The sequence below is a fragment of the Marmota marmota genome, unplaced genomic scaffold (assembly GCF_001458135.2).
Source record: "Marmota marmota marmota unplaced genomic scaffold, marMar, whole genome shotgun sequence".
Taxonomy (NCBI): domain Eukaryota; kingdom Metazoa; phylum Chordata; class Mammalia; order Rodentia; family Sciuridae; genus Marmota; species Marmota marmota.
The window spans coordinates 7,552,490-7,568,324 of NW_026000020.1; positions in this window are offsets into that span (position 1 = coordinate 7,552,490).

A 15,835-nucleotide genomic window follows, 5' to 3' on the forward strand; every position below is an offset into this window, starting at 1 on the left:
AAAATATATATATATATATATATATTTTATATATATATATATATATATATATATATATGTAGCAGCTTCTGGAAATCCAGGTACTGAGTCTGGAATTTCTTCCAGCAGACCTATTACTTTGGAGCTATACAAGTGTCTGATTGACAGAGTTTATTACTCAGAGAATGCTCACTTTGAAGTCTTTAAACAAGTGCTAGTTTCTACTAACCATCACTAGAACTGAGACATTTTTCGTTCTACCAACTCAAGCATCTGATAGTGGCTCAGTTAGTAATCAGGAAATGCTGATATTCACCATCTGTCGTGAAGTAAGTGCCATTAGACTTATACCTAATTACAACCTTAGAACTTGAAATTAAGGAACTAGTGGTTTTATCTGGGACATGAAGATACAAAGAAAATGTCTAAAAGTGGTGTATGTGTATATTTAGAGCCAAATGAGAATTCAGACTGTATCTGCCAGGGGAGGTCAGAGAAGTGGGGGGGGTAATGAGACCTTCATTCATGTAAGTCTTCACCCAGGAGGTAGGGCTTGAATGGGCCTTCAAAAGGAGATGGATATAGGTAGGAGAGAGTCCAGGAGAGGTAATTCCAGGTGTAAATCTGGATTAGAGGGAGATCACCCTTGAGGACTCATGTTAATGAGTAAGAAATCCTATCTCAGGGGACTGGTTTGATATTTTGATGTCAAGTCTTGAGTGCTAGAATAAGGAGTTCATATTTAATCACATTAGTAACAGGTCTTTCTGAAACAACATGTGTTGTGGTTGTAAGGGCCTTATGATTAGTTATAGTTAGCTCTACCTGTTTTCTGCAAGCCACAGAGATTGTCTGCCCTCCTTTTCTTCTGCTACCAGGAGTTCCTCTTAAACTAAGCTTGTGCATGGGTAAGGTATTCTGCATATGCTTCCACACTACCCTTTATGAAAGGCACATTGACTCTCTTTTTGTGTTTTATTTATTCTAATTTGTTATGTACGACAGCAGAATGCAATTCAATTCATAATACACATATATAGCACAATTTTTCATGTCTCTGGTTGTACACAAAGTAGAGTCACACCATTCGTGTCTTCATACATGTACTTAGGGTAATGATGTCCATCTCATTCCACCATCTTTTCTAACCCCAACTCCCTGTCTTCCTCTCCCTCCCTTTTGCGGTATCTAAAGTTCCTCCATTCTTCCCATGCTCCACCCCCCCATTTCCATTATGAATCAGCATCCTTACATCGGAGAAAACATTTGGCATTTGGTTTTGGGATTGGCTTACTTCACTTAGCATTATATTCTCCAACTCCATTCATTTACCTGCAAATGCCATGATTTTATTCTCTTAATGCTGAGTAATATTCTATTGTGTATATATACCACATTTTCTTTATCTGTTCATCCACAATGCCAATTTTCATGAGTGTACCTACAAGTAATAGTAATAAAATATGAGGGTTGTCAGTGGTGATTAGAAACTGACATTTTTTTTCTATGAGTGACATCTTGGCTAACTTGATCTCTTCCTTTTGTCCATACCTAGGGAAGTTGCCCTCTGCCATTATTCTGAGGAAGAATGAAAATTATTCTCCTCACAGTGTGTTCATCTCGATGTCCCCCCAGGTTAATTAACCCTGTGGTGTCTGGGATTTTGGGGGGATAATGGGAAGAATGGGAAGTATAGGCAGAAGAGAGTGGTTTGCAGATTTTTTTTTTTATTTTATTTTATTTTTTTTGTACCGAGGATTAACTCAGAGGCACTTAACATCCTCATCCCTTTTTATTTTTTATTTTAAGACAGGGTCTTACCAAGTTGTGTAGGGCTTCTCTAAATTGCTGAGACTAGCTTTGAACTTGTGATCCTCCTGCCTCAGCCTCCCAAGCCACAGGAATTATAGGCATGTACTATTGTGACCAGCTAATTTTCAGATTCTAAATTGGTATTGAGACTAATGGAATGTAAAGAGGGGAATCAGATTTTATGAAAGTAGAGTTCTGAGAACACAATGATGGTTTTGATAACTAAAAAGAGAAAAGAATAAGTCATTTGGGGGCCTAGAAGAATTGACAGAAACAGTCTATTGGATCCAGAGAAAGCTGTAACTTTGATTGGAGATGTGTTGAATAGGATGGATGTGAGGTTAATCCTGGTTGTCGACCTGACTGGATTGAGCAATACCTAGAGAACTGGTAAAGCACACTTCTGGTGTGTCTGTGAGGGTGTTGGGTGTTGGCAGAGACAATTGGTACAAGGATCCGCAAGAGGGGAAAGACCTGCCTGAATGTGGGCCATATTGTCCAATATGCTGGGGATCCGCATGGAACAAAAAGCAGAAGTGGAAAGTTTGCACATGCACCTATTTGAGTCTTCTTAAATGGCTACTGCCATCACCTGCAAATATTAGACCAGATTCTTTAGCTTCTGAATGTGGACTTGGAATGGCAAATCTCCAGAGGACTTCCATGTCTTCAGCCTTGCATTATTGGTCCCTCTGGTTCTAAGGCTTCTAGTAGCAGCAGCTCCTCCTCCTCCTCCTTCTTTTTAGTTGTAGATGGACACAATACCTTTGTTTTATTTATTGTATGTGGTGCTGAGGATCGAACTCTGTGCCTCACATAGACTAGGCAAGTGCTCTGCCACTGAACTACAACCCTGCCCAGCTTCTAGCTTCCTGGACTGAGCAACTGCTGATCTCCCCAGCTCTCCAGCCTGTAGACAGCCTTTGTGGGGCTCTCTGACCTATCCAGCCTCTGACTGTGTAAGCCAGCCTGATAGATGTCCTTGTAATTACATATACCTTCCATTGGTTCCATTCTTCTGGAGAATGCTGGTTGATACAGGATCACCAAGCATTTTTCCTTCTATAAAATAATACTAGTCACAGTAGAAGAAAGAGACAGACATGGTTCACTGCCTTCTGGAGCTTATTGAAAGAAGTTTCACATGCTGCTTTCTGAAGCTAGATTTTTTTTTTTTTTTTTTTTTTGCCTAAGAATCTTATCTCTACAAACCAGGAATAAATGAAGAACCTATGAATAGCTTTAATACTTCAATGAAGAAAATCTATAAACTCTTAAATACTAACATTTTACAAAAATGAATGCAAGAAAAAAAATACCAAAGAACTAGTAAATGTGCTGCTCACTTTAAAAAAAAAAAAAAATCTCTACTTGGAACCTTGTGTCATGGATAGGACTCCAACATCCGTCTCATCTAACAAATTGCCTTTAATCTCCCTGTGCTCTTTTTTCTCAAGCCTGAGGTGAGAGTGCAATAATTCTCATGGTATATTGAGTCTCTTAAATAATAATCCTCATTTCATTAATCCACCCTTTGTGTTATTTTTGGCATTGCCATTGCTTCAGTGTTTGTCACCTTATGTCCCCAAACCCACCCTCGAGGGGAGAGGAGAGGTTTTGTTTGAACTGTGTGAGAGCACAGATCTGCTGTGTCTAATCCATGCCTTTCCTGAGTCAGATGTGGAAATGCAGCTCTTCCTGTCAAACTCTATTCACCTTATAAGCTGATTTCAATATTAAAATTCCATCCATCTAAAATGTCTCTTAGATTTGTCTAATTTTCTTAGGGAGGCCAATAAGGAAATCATTTTTATTTGTATGTGGCCTTTTGGTGACTTTGCATTCTACATAATTTCCAAACTTTTTGGAAAAGAAAACTCAGGTCACAGGGTAATAAGCCTCACCCTTGATTTTCCCAAGACACAGCAAATAAGCAAATGACCTAAACTCACAATCTGTGTGACAGTTTGCTCATCTGCAAATGAAAAACGAAACCCATTTCCTTTTCATCATGTTTCTTCGACTTTCTGTGTCCTATAATCTCATAGGATTTTCCACTTAATCCCTGATCTGTCTTGGGAAGTCACATGACGTCAAAGTTAGTGCAGTGTTTAGAGAAGGATAATGATGACTTTTCTCTAGGTCCTGCAGATGTGGCCTAAGCAAATAACCACAGATATACCTATGCCTTTCTTTCCTTGAGAAACAGAGCCATTTAGAGTAGCAGCATTAGATGTATGGCGAGTGCATTGTGCTTGAAACATTATAGAAGATTGGAGTAGTTGTAGGGCTGGGGTTGTGGCTTAGAGATAGAGCACTTGCCTAGCATGTGTGAGGTACTGAGTTCGATCCTCAGCACCAAATAAAAATAAAGATACTGTATCCACCTATAATTTTAAAAAATAAATAAATAAAAAAGAAGATTGGAGTAGTTGTAGAAAGCTGAAGAGTAACTTAAGTGACTACCAAATACTAAGATTTAAAAAAAAAAAAAAACGAAAAAAGAGATAACTCCATCTTGGAATTTTTTTCCCACCTGAGATGTGTTATGACTTTGAAAGATGATGTCTATGAGATTAAAGCCCAGTATCTTCTTTGTCACAGCAGCCTGGGAACAAGAACGGAGTCGGCTGGAGCAGGGGACTGAACCCCAGCTTCCTGTCCCCAACCAACCTTGAAAGGAATCTTTGGTAGAATGTGCAGTCCAGCATTCATGTTCATATTTGTGTGAAGTACTCAAGTGAATACCAAGTTGTTTCCCTTTTAGTCCTCTTCTTTCTCGTTGCAGGTGGCTTGTTCCTCCTGAGCGCTCTCTTGCACCCCTGACACGTGGCTGCTCATCTTCCCTCCACACTGGCTACTTCACTCTGCTTCTTCAGAAGGCCTCTCCCTTGTCAGCATGGAGCTCCTCCTTTAGTGGCTGCTTCTGAACACTGGGTTGGGTCCTCCCCTTGTTGTACATGTTATACTAACATAGTTTCTGGGGCAAACTGTTCCGTTCGTTCTTAGAAACAGAACACATACTTGAAACTTTCCCTCCTTAAGGGCATTTCCCTGAATTTGTAGCACTCACCCCCCCCCCAACTAGGCCCCTTAAAACTGAGTTGCTATAATTTGGATCTGGAATGTCTGCAAAGGTTCATGTATCCCCAGCTCGGGATTTTTGGGAGGTGGTGGGAAACTTTAAGAGATGAGGCTTGCTGAGAGGCTTTCTGATCATTGGAAGCATAATCAGAGCAAGTATTGAAAATAATAATTTGGCCTTTTTATTTGGGTGAACCCAAATGAGAGACATTTGGAGGCTGCTATGTTTGGGGTAAGTATCCCCTAAAGGTCCACGTGTTAAACTCTTGGTCCCCAGAGTGGTGCCATTAGAACTGTTAAGAGTCAGGGTCGAGTGGAAGATCCTTAGGGGGGCTGTAGAACCCCAGTCTCTTCCTCCCCTTCAGTTTTACACCACAAGATGCTCCCACTGTGATGTACTGCTTCCCCACAGGCCTAAAGCAATGGGGCCAATAGATCATGGACTGGAACCTTCAAATCTGTGAGCCAAAATAAACCTCTTCTCTTTATGAGTTTATAATCTCAGGCAGTTCATTATAGCAATGCAAAGCTAACTAGGGCCAAAAGAAATAAGAGATGGAAAAATCAATTCTCCAAGAAGTAGTAGACCCCCTTTATGATCATTTCTTGTATTTGCATTAAGTATTTCCTGTGGTATCCTCTTAAAAACTTCAAGCTTTCATTCTGTTCTGCTCTTGTCAGCATTTTCTCAGTCTTTAGCTGCATGTATATCACTGAATAAACATTTTCCTATTCAGACCCAGTTGGCTTGGTGAAGGTTTGGATGATATTAAAATTTGAAATCACTCAGAACCCACAGAGATCAGTTTTCCCCATTTTGTTAGCCTCTTTGGTTTTTCTGAAATCTATGGTGCATTTTTATCAGTATCCCTCAACTTTTTCATTAATTTATGTCATGATACAGTAATTGGTACATATTTGGAAGAACACCAGTGGCATTTCAAAGACTGATAAATCTTTCCAGATATTTTAGTTGCAAGGAACAAGAAACCCAGCTCGAGATAGTTTATTCACCATAAAGTAAACTTACTTAATAACACAATAATTCTGGCTGGTGGGTGGGCTTCAGGTAGTTTGATCAGGACTCTAACTCCCTTTCTCTTCAGTTTTCTCAGTTCTATTTCCTCTGTATTGGTTATGTCCTCAGGCTGACTTTCTTCGTGGCAGCAAAACAAAAACTACTTACTGCACAGTCCCAGATGCCCTCTATGTCACTCCTAACTAGTTAGATTACTTTCCTTCCCATGAAGCCTCCTCAGAAATAGTTATATGCCCTCGGAAAATCTGGGGCTTTGGGAACTGAAATGGGGAACTTGTGCTGGGGAGGCCCTGACAGGTATACAGCAGTCTCCTTATAATCACAGTTCTCCTTTATGGGGAGGTGGCCTGTGCCTTGTTAGGGGGCTCTTCTTCCTTCCAAGGAGGGTATCCACTATCTAAGAAATAGAAGTCTAGAGTAATTATAGAAGAACAAAAGACAAAGTTGGAAAGACAGTTTCAAAAAGGTGGAGCCTTGATAGGTCCAGTCCACACAGGAGCTGGAGCTGGACAGCTAGAAGGTGGCTCCTGTGGTTTATTTAAGGGGCACATCAAAGGCAGGGATAAGGTTTCAGGAATGGAGTCTTGCCTTGTGATGTGATGTCTTGTGGTCAGCAGCTTGATTGGCATCTTGGCAGGTCCCACCCATTTCAGAGGGCTGTGCGGCTATAGCAGGGCACCCGATCTCTGGTGCTGAGTGAGACCTTGGGAAGAGCTGAAGTTCACCTGCATCAGGCGGTCTCTACCTGTGGGGGTGCCATGGGAAGTTCCCAGTGCCAGACCTGTCTCCTCACTGGCTGTGATGCCCCTCACTGGCTGTGGTGCCAGTTGTCCACATAGAGACCAAAGATGGATCTTGACACTGTGTCACGTTGAAGAAGAAATTTAAAAACCACTGGAAATAAATGGGTAACTCTGGCTAACTGCAAACTACTGACCCACAGTTGCTTTGGTCATTAGTAGGTGACTGCTCTTCATTTTCTTCCGAAGACAGCCTTGACCATCACATTGCTATGAGAGGCCAAAAACCACAGGGCCTGCATACAAGCCCAGTAGAGGGCAGGCTGGGGGGCTGGAAGATGCAGCAGTCGTGGTGCCCGCATGTCCCGTGTTCTCTGGACTTCCATGGCATTTGGAAAAGAAAAAAAGAGATTTCAGAAAACACAATGCCCTGTTCTATTTGGATTAGCTTTTCTTGTAGACCCTCTTTTAGACAGAATTGTGTCCCTCCCCTGAAACTGAAATATAGAAGTTCTAGCCCCAGTACCTCAAAATGTACCTCTTTTAATACGCTCTCTTATAAGAAGGGAAAATTTGAACACAGACACCTGAAAGGGAGGACAGTATGGAGAAGCAGGGAGAAGGTGGTCATCTGCCAGCCTGGGACAGAGACCTGGAACAGATCCTTAGTGGTCCCTGGAAGGAATCAACCCTGCTGATACCTTGGTCTTGGACTTCGAGCCTCCAGAGCTATAAGAAAATAAATTACTATTGTTTAAGGCACCCAGGCTAGGGTGCTTTGTTAGGGTAGTTTGCTCTAGCAAACTAATACTGACCTCAGCGTATGTCCCAATCTGGCCTGTTTCCCTTCCCTCTAAATGCCAGTTGAACCAGCGGAGGTAGGGGGTGAGGTCTGACAGGTAGGACATCTGATGGAAGTTAACAGCTGTCAAATCACCTTCAGCAGGAGGAAGAAAAAGCAGCTCCTGGCAAGCCAGAGTTGGCTGGCACCAGCCGCTGACTTGGGCTGTTGTGCTGAACATGAGCAACTGCACTGAATGTTCTCAGCAGAACACTCACTGGATTGTACCTGCTCTTGGCAGCACCCAATCCTTGAACCCCACATCCCTGCCCACATAATCACCAAACACAAGACCAGATCTTGTAAGTCCTTCTGACTCTTTAGGAGATGTGTTCCCCTTAACAAACTGTCTCCCTTGTGGCAATGAGCTAATAAACCTAACATGCTTTCTAGTTGTCTTTGATAGACAAGAGTTTCAGAACCATTCTGACTGTTTTATATACACCTGAGTCATTGGGGTACCTCCACCCTACTCCACTCCACCCAACCAGGTCATTTTATACAGTTTAATGCAATTATATAACACTAACTTGTTTTTACTATCATTACATTAATAGCTTTTGTACTGATTTCATTATTGAATTTTTCCCTTTGTTTCACTTGGAATTTTTTAAAAAATATTTAGTTGTAGACAGACACAATACCTTTATTTTATTTATTTTTATGTGGTGCTGAGGATCGAACCCAGTGCCTGATGTGTGCCAGGCAAGCGCTCTGCCACTGAGCCCCAACCCCAGTCCTAGCTTGGATTTTCTTAATATAGAATGTAGTATAGGAGGAGGATTCCATTTCAGATTTATAATTCTGATAAATTTTTAAAAAACTCTTTATAATTAGAGTTTCATTTTAACTTTTAAGTTTTTGAGTTTAGTCAGCTGCCTACAAGAATGGAATAAACATAATCCTCTTGTCTACAAACATAAGAGGTCAGGGATGAGCTCTTGTAAATAACCCTTTATTCCCAAGGTAACTTTTGTATGTGTTGGTTTAAATACCATTCTTGATGCTTTTTAGGGTTTATGTGAGCTCCTAATGGGCTAGCATTTTTATCCATTTTTATCAGGCCCCATCAGCCTGAGTGCTGCAAAACTAGGGTCCCCCGTGGGGAAAATGGCCCTCTCAAGTCATCCCTTGCCAGTGGAATTGACAATGATTACAGTTCTTTTGGGAAGTGCTATCAATATCTATCAACGACAAGCCTACCCAGCTCACTCCCAGGAAGAGAATCCATGGAATGAAGCTGCCACACTTTACAGGTACTCTTCCCTGGATTCCTCATGCTGGGCCTTGGTGCACCTGCTAGTCTGAGCTTCTGACACTAGTCCCACAAATGGGGTTATTTTCTAGGGAGTAGGGTCAAACCCCAGCACCATTTGTTGAAAGACTCATCTTTCTCAATTTAATTTCCCTGTTGAAAATCAGTTAACCACAAATATGTGGGCTTATTTCTGGTCTCTCATTCCATGATCTACATGTCTATCTTTATGCCAATACCACACTGTTTTAGTTACTGTAGCTTTGGAGTAGATTTTGAGATCAGGGTGTGAGTCCTCCAACTTTGTTCTTTTTCAAGGTTGCTTTGGCTATTTTGCTTCTCTTCTAATACCACATGAATTTTGGATAAGCTTGTCCACTTCTCCAAACAAACAAACAAAGTCATTGTTTTGATGGTGACTGTATTGAATATATACATCAAGTTGAGGAATATTCCCATCTTATCAATACTGAGTCTCCAAACAAGAACACAGAGTATCTATATTCAGGTCTTTAATTTCTTTCAATAATATTTTAAGTTTTCAGTAAACAAGTCTTGTTACTTAGCTATATTTATTTCTAAGGATCATATTCTTTTTGATGCTATTGTAAATGGAATTGCATTCTTTTTTTTTTTTTTTTTTTTTTTTAAATTTTTTTTTTTTTTAAAGAGAGAGTGAGAGAGGGAGAGAGAGAGAGAGAGAATTTTAATATTTATTTTTTAGTTTTTGGCGGACATAACATCTTTGTTTGTATGTGGTGCTGAGGATCGAACCCGGGCCGCACGCATGCCCGGCGAGCGCACTACCGCTTGAGCCACATCCCCAGCCCTGGAATTGCATTCTTAATTTCATTTCTTGATCAGTCATTGCTAGTGTGTAGAAATACAATTGATTTTTATATATTGATCATGTAACCTGAAACTTGACTGAATTTATCAGCTCTTAATAATTTTGTGGTTGACTCGTCAATGTTTCCTATATGTGAGGTCATGTCATCTAAAAATAGTAAGTTTTACTACTTCTGTTCCAAGTTGGGTGCCTTTCATTTCTTTTTCTTGCCTAATTGCTCTGAATAGAAATTCCAGTGCAGTTTTAAATAGCAGTAGTGAGAGCAGACTCTTTGTCTTAGTTCCTATTTTTAGGAGAAAAGCTTTCAGTCTTTCATTATTAAGTGTGATGATAGATACCCCTTTATTGGATTGAGAAAACTTCCTAGTTTGCTTAGTATTTTGTTTTGATTTTTATCATGAAAGGTAAGTTCTCTTTCTGTATGGATTGGGATGATCATGTGTTTCTTCTGCATTCTATTAAAATGATGTATTGCATGAGCTGCTGTTGTGTATTCATTCACTCCCTCTTGTATTCATGGGATAATTTCACTTAGTGATGGTGTATAGTCCTTTTACTATGAGGCTCAATTCAGTTTTCTGGTATTTTGTTGAAGATTTTTGTCTGTATATTCTCTAGAGCTATTGGTTGGTAGTTTTTATTTTTGTGATGTGTTTATCTGGCTTCGGTATCAGGGAATACTGGCATCATAGAATGAGTTGGGAAGTACTCTTTTCTGAATGTCGGAGAGTTTAAGGATTGGCATAATTCTTCTTTAAATGTTTGGTAGAATTCTGCTGTGAAGCAATGTGGTCTTGGGTGTTTCTTTGTTGAAGTTTTCAAAAATTATTGATTGAATCCTTTTACTTGTAAGTTTATTCAGATTGTTTATTTATTTTTCTTGAGTCAGCCTTGCTAGTTGGTATCTAGGCATTTGTCCATTTTATCCATGTGACCGATCATGTTGGTGTATAGTTGTTCAGAGAGCTCTCTTATGATCCTTCTAATTTCACTAGAGATGGTAGTAACACCTCCACTTTCATTCCTGATTCCCTGCACCCACTTTTTCAGACTTGTTAAAAGTTCGTCTCTTTTTTTGAGCTTTTCAAAGATTTACCTTTTGATTTTACTGATTCTCTCTATTGTTTTTCTGTCCTCTGCTCTAGTCTGTTTGCCCTTCTGTCTGCTTTGGGTTTAGTTGCTTTCTTTTTCTAGTCCCTTGAAGTTGGAGGCTGGTCACTGACGTGAGATCTTTCTTTTAACATAGGCAGTTACAGTGCATTTTCCTCCGCCCACTGCTTTCGCTGCAGTTCACGGTTTTGGGGTGTGTTGTTTTATTTCTCAAAGTATCTTCTAATTTTTCTTATTATTTCTTTTTTACCCATTAGTTGTTTAAGAGTGTGCTGTTTAATTTCTACATACTTGTGAATTTTCTAAAATTCCTCTGTTACTGATTTCTAACTTTATTACATTGTTTTGGAGAATACACCTGGCATAATTTCATTTGTTTTACTTTACTGAGGCTTATTTTTTAAATATTTATTTTTTATCTTTAGGTGGACACAGTATCTTTATTTTATTTTTATGTGGTGCTGAGGATCTAACCCAGTGCCTCATACATGCTAGGTGACTGCTCTACCACTGAGCCACATCCCCAGCCCTACTGAGGCTCATTTTGTGGACCACCTGTGGTCTATCCTGGAGAATTTTCCATGAGCACTTAAAAAGAACATTGATTTGGCTGATGTTTGGTATAATGTTCTACATATGTCTGTTAAGTCTAGTTTCAAGGGTTCTTCAAGATTTTACATCCTTGTTTGTCTTCTTTTAAAAAAAATATTGATTTTTTAGTTGTAGTTGGATACAATACCTTTATTTTGTTTACTTATTTTTATGTGGTACTGAGAATCGAACCCAGGGCCTTGCACATGTTAGGCGAGTGTTCTACCACTGAGCCATAACCCCAGCCTCCTTGTTTGTCTTTTATTGAGTTGTTCCATCCATTATTGACAGCAGAGCATTGAATTTCCCAATTATTCTTGTTGAGCTGTCCCGGCTGTGGGCTGGAGATCCTCCCCACATGGACCACTGCCCCAGGACTCTTGCATGTCCTCATGGCAGGTGGCTTTCTCCAGAGTGAGGGATCCAAAAGAGCATGGCAGAAGCCTCAATCTGTTAGTTTTCCTTCATATCTTTTGGAACTCTGTTACTAGGCACATACATTATATATTCTTCATGAATTGATCCTGTTGTGAATGCATAATGTCCTCTCTATGCGTTGTAACGATTTTTGTCTTAAAGTCTGTTTTGTCTGACGTTAGTAGCCACCCATTCTCTTTGGGTAAATGTTTCAGGGAATATCTTTTTCCATCTCTCTATTTTCAACTTATTTGTAACTTTAAAACTAAAGTGAGTCTTTTATAGATAGTACCTGACTGGGGGATGTTTATCTATTCTGCCAATATCTGTCTTTTAATTGGAGCGTTTAATCTATTTACATTTAATGCAGTTACTAATAATTCTGCATTTTTATAAGTGTCTTATATCATTTTATTCCTCAGTTCCTCCATTACTCCCTTCTTTTGTGTTAGTTGTTTTCTTGGATACCATTTTGATTGCCTTCTCATTTCCTCTGATGATTATAATTAACATAATCAAAAATTTTGAATTTAATTTTACTCATTAATTTCTTTTTGAGACAAGGCCTTTCTATGTTGCCCTAGCTGGTCTTGAACTCAGGGGCAAAAATGATCCTCCAACTTCAGCCTCCTGAGTAGCAGATGTGCTCCACCACTTTCAGCTAGTTAGCATCATTTAGAACAATTTAGCTCAAACCAATGCCAACTTATTCTCAATAATATACAAAAAATATTGCTCCTATGTATTTCTGTCTCCTCTTATTTTATTTCTATGGGAGGAAGTGGAATTAGGTTGTCATTGTTATTAAGAGGCATAGAATTGGAAAGAGAATTAATAGACTCAGGGAGTTAAAGGTTTCTATGATGGTTTTCTCAGATCAGCAAAGCTAGAGTGAGGTATTCAAGCTATTCAATAGCTCATATCTAGGATTTTACTCACTCCAAGTAATTAGAAATTTTATTGTTAAAACTAGGTGTGTTCTGGGGTTCCATATCTATTCACTGGTTTAGTAATTCATTAGAAGAAGTCACATGACTCACTTATAAAATTATATAATTATAAAATTATACTTACAGCAAAGTGTATTGCAAAGGATTCAGTGCCAGAATGGTAGATAAAACATACTCATGGGTGAAGGCTGAAGAACTTGGGCAAAGGCTTTCTTCCCTCTGCACAGGTTATGCAGACATAATTTTTTTTTCCAGATTTGAAATGACAGAGACACATGAAAAATGTCTCTTCCCAGGGAAGCTTACTTGAGTTCTTAAACAGAGCTGATCACCTGGACATATCCCTGGTACATAACTGCTCTGTGACCCATGTCATAGACCTCAAACCAGGCAGTGGATACATAAAATAAAGGCCATGTTAACTAAAAATGATCCTGATTATCTACTACACCTTGCCTTAGTGCTCTGGGCCCACAGGATAATGTAGCTTGTGAACATTCCAAGGGTTACCTCTTAGATCTTGACTCCAGACATCCTCAGAGAAAAACTAGGAGTGTGTGAAAGAGGCCTTACTGCATTAGCATTTTCCTTATGAGACGTTACCATACAAATAGAAGGTTGGGTGCTTGCTTTAAGTAAGTTCACGATTGTGCAGAATTTATGTGTGCCGTAGGGGAAGAGTGTACAAATATGACTAAACAAATATTCCTCAAGACCAAGAACACTGAAATGGAGTCATCTATGTACATGCATAGGTTTAGCCATTGAATTTCCCAGGCATCGAACAACTCACGCCAGCTGTTCATTACCAATATTACAGATTCCTTCGTGGTAGCAAAGCTGAGCTTTCTACCCACTGCTTGCCTTTTGGGGAGAGTTAAATGAGTGGGAAGGCAAGGAAGAACCCAGACTCCAAAGGAATCTCCCGAGGTTGAGTGGTACAGGACAGTGATGGCAGCCTCAGGTCCACTCTGAAGCTCCTTTGGCACTTTCCTGCATCTCTAGCTTGAACCAGGTGCAGCTGTCTTCATACTTGAAGACACCTGTCAGACAAGCACAGCTGCACATGCCAGGCACATGCCATCTCTGCCTCCCTGTCAACAACACTGCCCTCATGCCTGGGCCACATGCCTCACTCAGGGGAAAGCCACCTCTCTGTTCTTCAGGGGCAGTGCTGCTGTGACTATTCTCCCATCCACTCTGGGAGCTGGGCTGGGTCCATCACAGGGTCCCTGCATCCAGCCTCTACTGGATGGCAAGAACAAAGTCAAAGCTCTTCATCTGTCACGAGGAGTCTGTCACTACCACCTTGCCTCTCTCTCCAAGAATCCATGCAGTACCTGGGATGGTTTATGTCCCCTCTCCCACCCTGGAAGCATCATGCTTGAGGGACCCTCACTTCAATTTTTAAGATAGGAAAGCAGAACTTTAGGGAGCTTAAGTGTCTTGACTCAGGCCGTAGCCATGAACTGTGAATGTTGGCAACCTCCTTAGGAGCTCCCTTAACTCAGATCTAGTGGGGCCTGGACACACATCCTTTTGAAAGCCTCTGCTTGATTTTCTTTGGGCTGGGTCTGCTATCTCCCCAGCAAAATCAACCAGTTCCCCAGCCTCATCTGTCTTGGAGTAGAGTCCATGGTTCTCCCAGGGGCATTCTCTACCTCTTCAGTGGAGCAAGTTCCCTCTTGGGGACAAAGAGCCCTTTAACTTGCCTGGTGTGGCAAATGGCTCACTCTGACCACAATATGGTCATAGGACATACTGTGTGCTCTGATACCATTCTACCCAGATGGGGGGAGGTGTTGGTGATATGGTTTCCAGGGGTTGGCTGCGATGCTTCCTGTATTTCCCAGCTGTTCTTGTAGCATCACAGGGGAACTGTGGGTGGGGGGGGGGCTGCTGCCATTGACAGTTCAGATACTCAAAGTAGTTGTCTCCCCAACCCATGCTACACTGCTCAGATGTGCCTACAGGATCTTCAGTGGCTTCATTGCCTCCTGGCCCTGGAACACTCTTGTCTGAGGGACTCCAGACCTTCCTAGGTGGAGGGACTAAAATCTACCTAGAAAATCAGCTTCACAGAAATGCCAAGGGGAGACATGCCAAGATGGAGACAGCACTGTGCAGGGCACCTACGTCAGGTGTGGGGCCAGTGAGTAGTTCAGTTTGATTGTCTGCATTCCTATTCCCTCCTGCTGCCTCCTGCAGGTGCTGGTGAGACTCTTCCTCCTGGGCTCCCTTGCTCTTGTTCTTTTGTTATTTGGGGTGTAGTTCTTTCTGGAATTCTCTCTCATTTTAAAAATTTTTTTTTTCAAATTTTATTTGCTTATTGCTTATGTAAGGGTGCTGAAGTAGGACAAGAGTTGCGACATGGAGAGAGACAGATTTTGTAAGCTTTGAAAAGTGTTTGTAGCCAGGGGCTGGGGCTGGGGCTCAGTGGTAGAGCGCTTGCCTAGCACAAGTGAGGCCCTGGGTTCATCCTCAGCACCACATAAAGATAAATAAATAAAATAAAGGTATAGTGTCCATCTACAACTACAAAAAAGTACTTTAAAAAAAAGTGTTTGTATCTTTTATTTGGATTAAAACTTGATATAACATTTGACCCTGTTCCATCACTTGGCCATCATTAAGTCAACAGATCTCCCGAGAACCTAACACCCAGATTTCTCTATGACTTTTCTGTTTTGTTTTTAAATTTAAAAGCTCTTTTGGGAGGGACTTATTTTGTGTTTTCTCAGTTTTTTGGTCCTTTCTGTTCCAAAGGGGATCTGTGGCAGCCTTTCCCAAGGAGACCCTCCTATAAATCCATTTGACTGACTTCAGCCCTCAAGAAGCTGACAAAATTATTTAGCACTGAATCAGTTTTCCTGGAGTGTCCAGCATTATCTAAAGGACCAAGTTTCTATCCTGATTCATACATATTTTCAATGACACTTATAGGGTTTTTTTCCTTTGAGAAAATTATACTGGAACCATGGGCAGTTTCCCCAAATGTTTTCTTTCTAGATGCATTAAGAGTTGTGAATGCAGTCTACCAAGATTTGCAACCATATACCTCGACCATGGTACCATTGAACTATCAGATTAAAATGGCAGGAGGGAAACTTCCTGTCCTCTTGGTGACCATGGGGTGGGGTGCAGGTGAGAAACAGGGAGGCTACAGG